We start from the raw sequence: 12,712 nt of genomic DNA, 5'->3' as shown, positions 1-12,712 counted from the left end.
GTCGATAATTCGCAAGCGCTGGAATTTATTTGGAATTGTCAACACTGCAAAGATGTTGATTTCTACAAGAAAACTTGCATGCATGCTGTTTTTTGCTCCAGATCCACACTAATTTCCTCACCATGGGTGAGTTACATTCAACTGAAGTTCCCCACTCAGCTCATTAACATAGCTCCAACTCAACTCAAAAGAGCAAAGAATGCGGTTCTGAATATGCAAGAATTTAGTCTCAAATGTTTAGGTAGAATAGAACTTGAAGTCACTATTCCTGGTGCTTTCATTAATTTTTTAAAAGTTTTTAAAAATTGTCCTTCTTATTGACTATTTTCCAAATCTTTACTTTCTGTGGCACAGAATTAGTCACATTAAAAAGAGAAACCATTCCAGATAAGCATTTGTGTGCTTGTTTTACACTTGCACTTACATAGAAACATGAAAGATAGGAGCAGGAGGAGGCCAATTAGCCTGCTCCGCCATTCATTACGATCATGCCTGATCATCCAACTCAATAGACTAATCCTGTTTGCTCCCCATAACTTTGATCCCATTTGCCCCAAGTGCTATATCCAGCTGCCTCTTGAATGCATTCAATGTTTTGGCATTCCAGCATAAGCCAATAGAGTCCTCAGGAAATGTTGGCTTAAACTAACTCTGTCAAGATTGGTATATGGACCGATGTAAATTGATGTACAAGACAAATCATGAGGATTGATCCCTAAGTATGGTCGTACTAATGAGAAATACAAAGTTGATACATTTGGTTTCAACTTGCAATCAAATAATACTGTTAGTGGCCCAGAACGTCTGAGCTCCAGATTGTCATTATTGGAGACTCCGCCAGCTCCCTCACAGCAGCCCCCTGAATAACTAATACTAACCCCTGAGGCAGACAATGCACACACTTGCATCTGTTTTCCATAGCATGTTTTTCTTGGAACAGGTCACTAGATTCAAGCCAGAGGCTATAGCTTGAGGGACCTCACTCTGCATCAAGCATGGCTGACCAGGTGTCTCTCCCACTCTTAGCACTATTCTGCTGGCATCTTGGGAGGATTTGCAGGTTGATAATCTGGAGTGGGACTTGAACCTAAAGAGCAGCACGGTGGCACAGTGTTTATCACTGCTGCCTCACAGCGCCAGGGACCCAGGTTCAATTCCCAGCTTGGGAATCGTGCAGAGTCTGCATGTTCTACCCGTGTTTGCATGGGTTTCCTCCAGGTGCTCTGGTTTCTTCCCACAGTCCAAAAGATGTGCTGGTTAGGTGCATCAGCCATGCTAAATTCTCCCTCAGTGTACCTGAACAGGCGCCGGAATGTGGCGACTCTGGGATTTTCACAGTAACTTCATTGCAGTGTTAACTTGTGATTAATGAATAAACTTTCGAGCTTCCAGTTTACAGGCAGTGAGGCTATGCATTGTGCCACAAAACCTCAGCCCTTGAAATGCATTTCTGATGATTAATTAGCCTGTTGATAACGATAGGCCATCTACTAAATATCATCACTGATTAATTAGTGGCAAGATTTTCTCCCCAGTGACAGGAAACAGAGATCAGGACTGTTCCTCCGTCTTGAACCTACATCAGGGTAACAGGCACTCACAGTAATTTTCATGGGGAGTGCCCCCTTAATTAGTCTGGAGCTAGGCCCAATGTTCAATTAAGGACAATGGGTGAGCTCTCGAAACTGGAGAGCCAATCAGAGGAATTTCAGTTTGAATGGTGCAGTAGATTGCAATGGAGGGTATGTAAGGAAGAGGATGCTTCAACATGGACTGTCCTGCTAAGAGTTGCCAGTCATTTCATTTTTTATTTCACATTTCCAGCACCCCTGCAGCATTTTACTTCTTTGAATCTACATTTTGGAGAGAAGAATAGTAACTTGCCCACTGGTACATCTTAGTATTAACTCTTGGCAAGTACCAGAGAGAGGTAAAAGTTTACTAATGCAAGTATTGCATGCCTCCCTCAGAGTCAATTCTTACACTTGAACAGTGTGCACTGAAGATACATTATTCACTAAGATTCTCAGCGGTAATTCTTCCACGACACATAGGACAGGATTTTGTGGCCTTGCTCGTCCCGAAAGCGTAAAATCCTGTCCGAGGTCAACAGACCTTTCCATTGTCCACCCCTCGTCTGCTCGGATTCCCGTAGCGGGCAGGGCGGTAAAATTCCGGCCATGTAATCTAAATCTGCATTTACCTTGAGATGTTGCAAATCCATAAGTAAGATTAAAAACGTAAATCCAATCTGTGCGAAGCATTGAAGTGGTGATCAAAACTTGACTTGGAAATTTGGAGAAGTGTGTTTGTTTACATACAGACAGGTAGACGAAGGGCTGCTTGGTACATAATCTCCAGTCTGAAACCATGACAGACGGTTCCCCACTTCAATCACCGCTGTGAGATATGAATAAGCTTAATTACTGTCACATATCAGTATATGTTGATGCAGCATGTGATCATCACCAGCTGCCCAAGCTACAGCTGGGAATCTCCAATCAGATGTTGGGCTGATTCCACTTCATCATTTTGGAAAACACTGCTTGATTTCCTTTGCAGTGGTCCATCTGTATTGACTGTACTGAAGGGAGCTTTGCATGACTAGATCCAGCTTTTAAAACCATCTGCAGGGTTTAAGTAAACAGCCAATACAGATAGAACTGCTTATGCGCGGGGGAGAAACTGCACTGAATAATAGTACATGCTCGCGGAGTTGAAGTGATCATTTGTCACACTACTTATCTTCAGCCAGACTGATTGTTCATTGGCACGGAGTTGATTCTATGTAAAGTTATGGATAACTTTAACTTTTTGGGTGGCACCGGAATGGCACGGTGGCACAGTGATTAACACTGCTGCCTCAAAGTGCCAGGGACCCGGGTTCAATTCCAGCCTCGGGTCACTGTCTGTGTGGAGTTTGCACGTTCTCCCCTTGTCTGCGTGGGTTTCCTCCGGGTGCTCCGGTTTCTTCCCACAGTCCATACATGTGCGGGTTAGGTGAATTGGCTATGCTAAATTAACCCTGTGTCAGGGGGATTAGCAGGGTAAATATGAGGGGTTACGGGAATAGGGCCTGGGTGGGACTGTGGTTGATGCAGACTCGATGGGCCGAATGGCCTCCTTCTGCACTGTAGGAATTCTAGAAGAGTACCGCAAAAATTTGTCATTTTCCCTTTCTCAAGACATATTCGAAGGAATTAATAAAGAAATTTTTGAGCTCTATGAGATTGGACCACAGCTGTATCTGAGACAACGTTTAAGTTTAAGTTTAGTAGTGTCACAAGTAGGCTTACATTAACACTGCAATGAAGTTACTGAAGTCCCCCAGTCGTCACACTCCGGCGCCTGTTCGGGTACATTGAGGGAGAATTTAGCATGGCCAATGCACCTAACCAACACGTCTTTCGGATTGTGAGAGGAAACCATAGCACCCGGAGGAAACCCAGGCAGACACAGGGAGAACATGTAGACTCCGCAACTCCCTCCCCGTACAAATCACACAGCATCTCACAATCTCAGCTTCTCTGGCATTCTCAGTTAACTAACTGGGATAGTCTGTGAGAAACCTTTGCTGCTTTTGAACTATTATTTCTTATTCTCCAAGTCCTTCTGTCTGTGTCAATGAAATAACTGCCTTTTCTGTTGCATATAGCTGTTATGATGGCATGGATGGTTTTGCACGTCATTTTCTTGTGCCTTCCTATCGGAGCTGGTGCTGTATCTTGGTTCAATCATGCTTGCTATTCTGTTTTCTATTGTACCAATTCTGCCGATCATATCCAATCAATTTGAGGTGCCTTGACTCAGAACTATTTCTGCTTGTAACCTCTTCAAATTCTCTATCGGAGCTGCTAAATGTGCCATTACGTTAAATATCAACTGGTGTCTGTCTACAATAGCAGCATGTATTCTCTCTTGTCCTTTGCCTAACCTGCCTCTCATAACAACTCTACACATCTTTTTGGCTTACATTTTTCTTCTTTACTGGAGGTACAGTTTTTCGTGATTCACATTCAGTTCCTCCTTTATAACAATTAAATTTTCCAATCATTATCCAACTCTTATGTGCTTGTTTGATAGTTTTATTCCACATTCATTAACTTTTTTCAGATTGTATGCCCTTACTGCACACAACCTCATTCGAACATAAGAAATAGGAGCAAGAGTAAGGTGGTCTTGAGGGCCTTGGCCATGAGGAGAGGTTGAATAAACTAGGATTATTTTCACTGGATAGATGAAGGCTGAAGGGAGACCTGATAGAGGTCTACAAAATTATGAGAGTTATAGAGAGGGTAGATAGTCAGAGGCTTTTACCAAGGGTGGAAGTGTCAATTACAAGGGGGCACAGGTTGAAGTGTGAGGGGGAAAGTTTAAGGGAGATGTGCAGGGGAAATTTTTCACGCAGAGTGGGCTGCCAGAGGAGGTGGTGGAAGCAGGCACATTAGCAACATTTAAGAGGCATCTGGATGGGTACATGAATAGGGAGGGAGTAGAGGGATATGCTCTGAGTAAGGACAGAAGATTTTTTTCAGTTTAGTTAGGGCATCATGATCGCACAGGCTTGGAGGGCCGAAGGGCCTGTTCCTGTGCTATACTTTTCTTTGTTCTTTGTTTTTTTTAAAGTCATACAATCGCTCAATCCTGTTCTGACATTCAATAAGGTTTAAGTTGGAATTCTTCCATTCCACCTTCCTGCCCATCTCTTTATCCCTTGATTTCCTAAGCTCCCTCAACAGAGCTTCCCTGGCCCTCTGAGATAGAGAATTTCAAAGATTCCTAATCCTATGGGAAGAAGTTTCCTCTCAGTTCAGTCCTAAATGGCAGACCACTTATCTGAGACTATGATCGCTACTTCTAGACTCTTCACCCTGAGAAGAAACCTCTCAAAATCCATTCTGTCAAGCCCTCTGTGAGTGTCATACATTTCAATTGTGTCACTTCTCATTCTCCAGCGAATATAGGCCTACTCTACTCGATCTCTCCTTGCATCGCAGACTCAATTCAGTGAACCTTCTTTGGAGCCCCTCCTCCAAGGCAAATATATCCTCCTTGGGTAATGTGGCCAAAACTGTACATAGTGCCCTAGGCGTGGTCTCACCAAAGACTTTTACAATTGCAACAAGACTTTCTTAATCTTATATGTCAACATTTTTGCAACAAGTGCTAAAACGTCACTTGCTTTCCTAATTTTTACTGTAGTTGAATGTTAATTGCCTGTGATCCAATGGAAGGACATTCAATTCCCTCTGCATACCTACATTTATTCATCTTTCACCTTTTAAAAAAATATCCTGTTTTTTCCATTCTTCTTACCAGAGTGGATAATTTCCCTCTTTACCATATTATATCCTCAAATGTTTCCTTCCAGTGGGGTAGGATTTTAACAACATGGTCAACTTGTTGAGAAGGGGGGTAATTCTATTTGTGGTTGGTCATGCCCTGCACAGTGGAGAAGGATGCAAACCTCTATTCTCTTTGCCTTTGCTTGCAATAGTGTCTGGGAGATCCAGGAGGTCCCTGGACACTCCAGGAGAGTTGATGGCCCAAGCAGAGGTAAACTTGCACTTACAAAACCCTTCAACCAAATCCTGCCTTTTCTATTTATATATCTGAATACTTTTAGCATTGTGTGTGTTTTTGTTTGTTTCCATTTCCCAGCATGTGTTCCAATTGGTTTGTTATTTTTCTGTATGGGTTGGAGGTCAGGGATTCCTATTTGATTTAGTTCAGTAATATTATTGCGACCTGAGTCATAAAACTGTTGCAAATGGTTACTTCCAACAGTTTGTGTGTGAGGCCGGTGATGAACTCTCATTTTATACCCTGTACAGTACGGTAGTGTAGATGAGTTTCAGTAAGATGGATGTTGGGCTGTGCTTTTAAGCTTTTCTATATCCAGGATGTGAACTATTAACTGTGTACTTAATATGCAGAAAACAATTTTCTTTTAGCTTTGAGAGGAAACACCTGAGAGATTAACATATTGAAGCACATAAGGTAGAAAGAAACAGGCTCAAACGAGTAATATCAAGTTTAGGACAAGGCTTGATATTTCTCGACTATAAATGGTTAAGGTGTGATCTAATCAAAGTGTTTGTGATGACTTGAAGAAGTTGATCAGGGAGATCATAAACTACTTCCTGATGGGGCAGTCCAGGACACTGCGACCTCACTTTAAAATGAGAACCAGGCCATTAATGGGTGACATCAGGAAGTTCTTCTTTAAACAAAGGACAGTGGAAATCTGGAACATTCCATCAAAAAGCCCTTGAGACTGGGGGACAATTGATGTCAACATTAGATTTTTGTGATAGGTTTTTGTAAGATCAAGGTATTAAAGATCACAGAATCAAAGTGGGTAGGTGGAGATAAGAAACAGATCAACCACGATCTATTTGATTGGCGAAGCAAACTCAAGGGGCTGATTGGCCTCCTAATGTTTCTACTCAGAGGTTCTTCACACAGAATGATCAATAGATCAGTCTTCTGGACAGAATAGTGAAGAGAATAATGTTCTGAAATCGTTTAAGACACAATTCAATTGTGAAACATGAGGTAGTTAGAGTCTTTCCATATGGGTGGTTTAACTGAAGTGGGTCAAATCGCTTTACTCATCCAAAATTATAATTCCCTTGTGAACTAGTATCTGACATTAATATGATGGTATCGATTCTTCAACAACCAAAGAAGTGTGAATGCTAATGGTGACAAGTGACTGCTATTGGCTGCAAATTGCTTTAGGACATACCAATACTTGATGAGGTACCTCACCATAGAAATGATAATTCTTCCTTCTTCAGAAATGGAACAGAACTTTTCTTGATAATGAATAGGTTAAAATCACAGAGAAGCTTAATTTCTGGTTCTCTGGTTTTGAATGAAATACCGCGACACGTACAGATTGCCACACTTCCTAACTTTTGATTAACACCTTCATGAACATCTGATTGGCTGGAGTACATCAGCAAGAAAACAATGCCGTGAATTGAGCAACACTTTGCTCATCACATAAAATGGGATGATTTAAACTGACCTTTTCTAATTTTCCATGTGTGACGTTTTTTATAAAGCATGTTAGAAGAACAGGATGTAAAAATATTTGAGATACGATTTTGCTCACATTCTTACAGAAGTTAATTGTTCAGGTAAAGTTGCAATATATAATTCATAGAATCACACAGAACAGAAGGAGGCCATTTGGCCCATCAAGTCTGCACCAACCACAATCCCACCCAGGCCCTATCCCTATAACCCCCATGCATTTACCCTATCTAGCCTCCCTGACACTAAGGGGCAATTTAGCATGGCCAATCCACCTCACCTGCATATCTTTGGACTGTGGGAGGAAACCGGAGCACCCGGAGGGTATGAAATGAGAGAACGTTCTCAAACACGGGAGAATGTGCAAACTCTACACAGACGGGATTTGAACCCAGGACCCTGACGCTGTGAGTCAGCAGTGCTAACCACTGTGTCACTGTGCCATTAATCACTATTATCCTAGCTAAGTAAAGTATATCTCTGCCTAACTTAGCTTTCATGAAACTTTAACTATATAAGTTGATTGATGCTAAACACGCAGCTTACTCCAACAAAAAATCGTTGCGATGCAGCTTTTGAAACACAAAGAGCTGTTTATAGAATAAAAATTATAGAATATTTATACTGATATTTTGAATAAAAATGCACCTGTGATGATTATTAAATATGTCTATTGCCCATTTTTCTTGTTATAAAGTTCTACCTTGCCTTCAAATATACATGAATGCTATGGTTCTTCACAGGTTACACTCTCCTTCAAGCTTCTTCCCTTCTCACATGGGGATGCCGCAGCCCCTGCTTACTCCCTGTAAGTTCTGCACCTTATACAGCACCTTTGATGTAGTAAACTGCTCAAAGGTGTTTCACAGGAGCATTATCAGACTAAATTTGATGCTGAACCACATGAACAGATACGAGGACAGGAGCAGGGTGGTCGACCTTAAGGAGTGTTCTAAAAGAGGAAAGGGGAAAGATGATGGAAAGGCTTAGGTGATGGCCCAAAGGAAATCAAGGGTGTGCACAAGGCCAAAAATTGGAGTAAGGGAAAAATCTTGGAGAATAGTGGGACTGGAGGAGGTTACAAAATCTGGAGGTGTGAGGTTATGAAGGGATTTGAACAAAGGTGAGAAATTTGATTGTATATTGTTTGGATCGCATCTTCCCTTGTGTTTTTTTTTATTCGGATAGCTGAGAAAGTAGTTCAATGTTGAGGTTAACAATCCTTTCAATGGCTTCAGCTGACAGAGTGTGAATGGCTCTGATACCACCTGGAATGGATCACTAGGGGCAGAAGTTCAGTACGCGGGTAATGGTCTGACCTGGATGGATACAGTCACAGCTTGTGCCTTTCCTCATATCCCACTTGTGCAGCAAGTGGCTCCATCTTCCTTGGTCCATTCTCAAGCGACTAAGGGTTGTCCAGATTTTCCATGGAAAAGATTGAAACCTGGGACTTCACCATTCGGATCAGTTGTCAGGTTACAGTCGGTGATGTTTGCAGACAGCCAGAAGATGTACAATAGAGAGCTGGGACTGTCAATTCTAAATTGTAAACAGTTGAGGCCCCCGCACTGATCCCTGTGGCACTTGACTAGTTCCAGCTTTCCATCCCAATAAAACTGATTTATCCCTATTCTCTGCCTTTTGTTAGCTAGCTAATCTTTTATCTATGATAATATATTACCCCCTACTCCAGGAGCTTTTATCTTTTGGGTTGTGTATTTATAATATTTATAGTGATTTCTTAGCACCAGCACTGAAGCAGAACAGAACACTTTAAGATTATGCATGCATGATGTCTCAGGAAGTGATGACATCACCAGAAGTGACATGATTGCCAGTTTGCACAGGGAACTGTGCAGAGTAGGTTTTCAGCCTCCACTGAACACATCTCCTTATTAAAGCACCTTAACTTATTGAACTTCTGTAGCTCCGTACCATCAATCCTGCAAATACCATGCACAAAAACTGGCAATGAGAACATAGAACAGCACTTGCTGGCCACTGAGGAGAGAAAAAAATTACCTAAAAATTCAAAGAAAACTATTTTGAAGAAAAGTTCTCCATGTGCTCCAGCCAGAACAAATTCAGTAGTTTAGTTTTTTTAAGCTTATTTATTAGTACCCCAAGAAGGCTGGTTGTAATGACTTCAATCAGGCCATTAGGGTTAGCCTATTGGAGTATGAACTTCCTGATTAAGGATTCAATTGATGGGCCAATCAGGGAGTCTTTGCCTTGTACTTAATCGGGAGTCAGTTCCTCTGACACCCCCGGAGATGGACTGCAAACTGATAGCACTTTGTGGACTGCTGTTAGAGTTGCAAATAAAGGGATTTTGGTGAAGGGACTTCTGCCTCAGTCAACTTATTACACTTACATTAACACTGCAATTAAATTGCTGTGAAAATCCCCTAGTCGCCACACTCCAGCACCTGCTTGGGTACACTGAGGGAGAATTTAGCATAGCCAATGCACCTAACCAGCACGTCTATCAGACTGTGGGAGGAAACTGGAGCACCTGGAAGAAACCCAAGCAGACACGGGGAGAATGTGCAGATGCCGCACAGACAGTGACCCAAGCTAGGAATCGAACCCGGGTCCCTGGCGCTGTGAGGCATAGTGCCAACCACTTAGCCACCATGCCACCCATAGCCATGAGTAACAGCTACTCTGCAACAGTAAATCTAGACTGGGGATGTTTTAAAACAAGAAAAACAGGCTGAAGCTCGGGCTGTGCCTTGTTTTAAGAGAGGAAAAACAGGGCAGAGCTAAACGTTTGCAGCAAACTGTGCACACGCAAGTTTTTCCATTGAGAGAAAGTGACGGGAGTTTTTGAAGCTTTGACATGAGTACAGTGTGATGGAGCTCGGATACGGAATGGTTGACTATTTTGTGCCAGCTAACAAGATAGCAGAGGATGATGATGAAGGGGATAGATAGAGTGAACGTTCAAAGACTATTTCCTCGGGTGGATGGAGCTATTACAAGGGGACATAACTATAGGGTTCATGGTGGAAGATATAAGAACATAAGAACATAAGAAATAGGAGCAGGAGTAGGCCATCTAGCCCCTCGAGCCTGCCCCGCCATTCAATAAGATCATGGCTGATCTGACGTGGATCAGTACCACTTACCCGCCTGATCCCCATAACCCTTAATTCCCTTACCGATCAGGAATCCATCCATCCGCGCTTTAAACATATTCAGCGAGGTAGCCTCCACCACCTCAGTGGGCAGAGAATTCCAGAGATTCACCACCCTCTGGGAGAAGAAGTTCCTCCTCAACTCTGTCTTAAACCGACCCCCCTTTATTTTGAGGCTGTGTCCTCTAGTTTTAACTTCCTTACTAAGTGGAAAGAATCTCTCCATCTCCACCCTATCCAGCCCCCGCATTATCTTATAAGTCTCCATAAGATCCCCCCTCATCCTTCTAAACTCCAACGAGTACAAACCCAATCTCCTCAGCCTCTCCTCATAATCCAAACCCCTCATCTCCGGTATCAACCTGGTGAACCTTCTCTGCACTCCCTCCAATGCCAATATATCCTTCCTCATATAAGGGGACCAATACTGCACACAGTATTCCAGCTGCGGCCTCACCAATGCCCCGTACAGGTGCATCAAGACATCCCTGCTTTTATATTCTATATAGGAAGGATATCAGAGATAGGTTCTTTACGCAGAGAGTGGTTGGGGAGTGGAATGGACTGCCTGCAGTGATAGTGGAGTCAGACACTTTAGGAACATTTAAGCGGTTATTGGATAGGCACATGGAGCACAAAAGGATGATAGGGAGTGGGATAGCTTGATCTTGGTTTCAGATAAAGCTCGGCACAACATCATGGGCCGAAGGGCCTGTTCTGTGCTGTACTGTTCTATGTTCTATATAAATGATCCCACATTCCTGAACATAATGGGATGGCAGACTGGGGAGGGAGGGTGGAAAAATTTAACCTCTTCCGGACTCTGGTACAGCTGGCAAAGCCAGACACAAAGACATACAAAGAAATAGTGGAAATATTGCATGGCCACGATTCACCAAAACCTAGTCGTTGCAGAAAGCTTGAGATTTCACAAGTGAAAACAAGAAGGGAGGAATCGATTGCACAATTTGTGGCTACACTGAAAAGGCTGGCAGAGCAGTGCAAGTTCAGGGATGTATTAAACAATACAAACACAAGAATGGACAAAATTTCGGTGGAAACACAGACTTGTCCTTGCCATAGCTATGTAAAGACTGGACATTCAGATGCAGAGTGTTGGTGCAAAAGTACCATGTGTGGAAACTGTGGAAGAAAGGACCACATGAGCACTCATGTTGGAAAAAGAATCAAGCTTCGTACAAAAGTAGCAAAAAGCAAGAGCTGAATAAGGTGACTTGCAAACAGAACAAAGGAAAAGTCTCCACGTAGTACAAAAGAACGAGAGGAGAGACTTGGTTCACAGTCGGAGGGCAAATTGCCATTGAATGTGCGAGACATTGTTCCTGCTGCAAATAGATACTGAGTCATTTCACTGCTGGATAGGCAGCTGGTAAAGATGGAGATGGACAGCAGCCTTGCTGGTGCCAGACACTGTCTACAAAGAACAGCTCCAACATTTTCCTCTGAGACCATTGAAAATTGTACTGAAGATTTACACTGATAAAATGCTTCAATTCAAGGGCCATATTGATAGAGCACTACAATTAAACAGTCAGCAGATTTGTCCATATAAATGGTCAAAGCATTAATATTTCGAACTTGGTTGGAAGAGATTTGACTGAATTGGGCTGAATTCAACCAAATGACTGATGTAGAATCAGGCCTTACCAAAATCCTTGAGAAACGTGCTGTTGTTTTCAACAGCGAACTGAGAAGTACAGTTCACCGTATATACACCGAGAAGTATAGTGGAGAATTAGTGGATTGGGAAAGCTTTAAAAAACAACAAAGAACGACTAAGAAAGCGATTAAGAAAGGAAAGATAGATTATGAAACTAAACTAGCTCAAAATATAAAAAATGATAGTAAAAGTTTTTACAAATATATAAAAAGGAATAGAGTGGCTAGATTGAATGTTGGACCCCTGGAGGACGAGAGGGGGTATTTAATAGTGGAAAACGAGGAAATGGCTGAGACTTTAAATAAGTTCTTTGTGTCGGTCTTCACGGTGGAAGACACAAATAGTTTACCGAATATTAGAGATCGAGAGTTGGTGAGAGGTGAGGTTCTTAATACAATTACGTTACTAAAGAGGTAGTGCTTGGTAGACTAATGGGACTGAAGGTAGACAAGTCCCCGGGCCCGGATGGAATGCATCCCAGGGTACTGAAAGAAATGGCTGAGGTAATAGCAGATGCGTTAGTAGTTATTTATCAAAATTTGCTGGACTCTGGGGTAGTGCCGGCTGATTGGAAAACAGCTAATGTTACGCCGCTGTTTAAAAAAGGAAGTAGACAAAAGGCGGGTAACTACAGGCCAGTTAGTTTAACATCCGTAGTTGGGAAGATGCTGGAGTCCATTATTAAAGAGGAAATAGCAGAGCACCTGGATAAGAATGGTTCGATCAAGCAGACGCAGCATGGATTCATGAAGGGAAAGTCGTGTTTGACGTATTTACTGGATTTTTATGAAGATGTGACTAGTGCGGTTGACAGAGGGAAACCGGTGGATGTGGTGTTTTTAGA

Source organism: Mustelus asterias, chromosome 16, assembly GCF_964213995.1.
Source record: "Mustelus asterias chromosome 16, sMusAst1.hap1.1, whole genome shotgun sequence".
Classification (NCBI taxonomy): domain Eukaryota; kingdom Metazoa; phylum Chordata; class Chondrichthyes; order Carcharhiniformes; family Triakidae; genus Mustelus; species Mustelus asterias.
Note: the sequence above shows the minus strand (reverse complement) of the source record.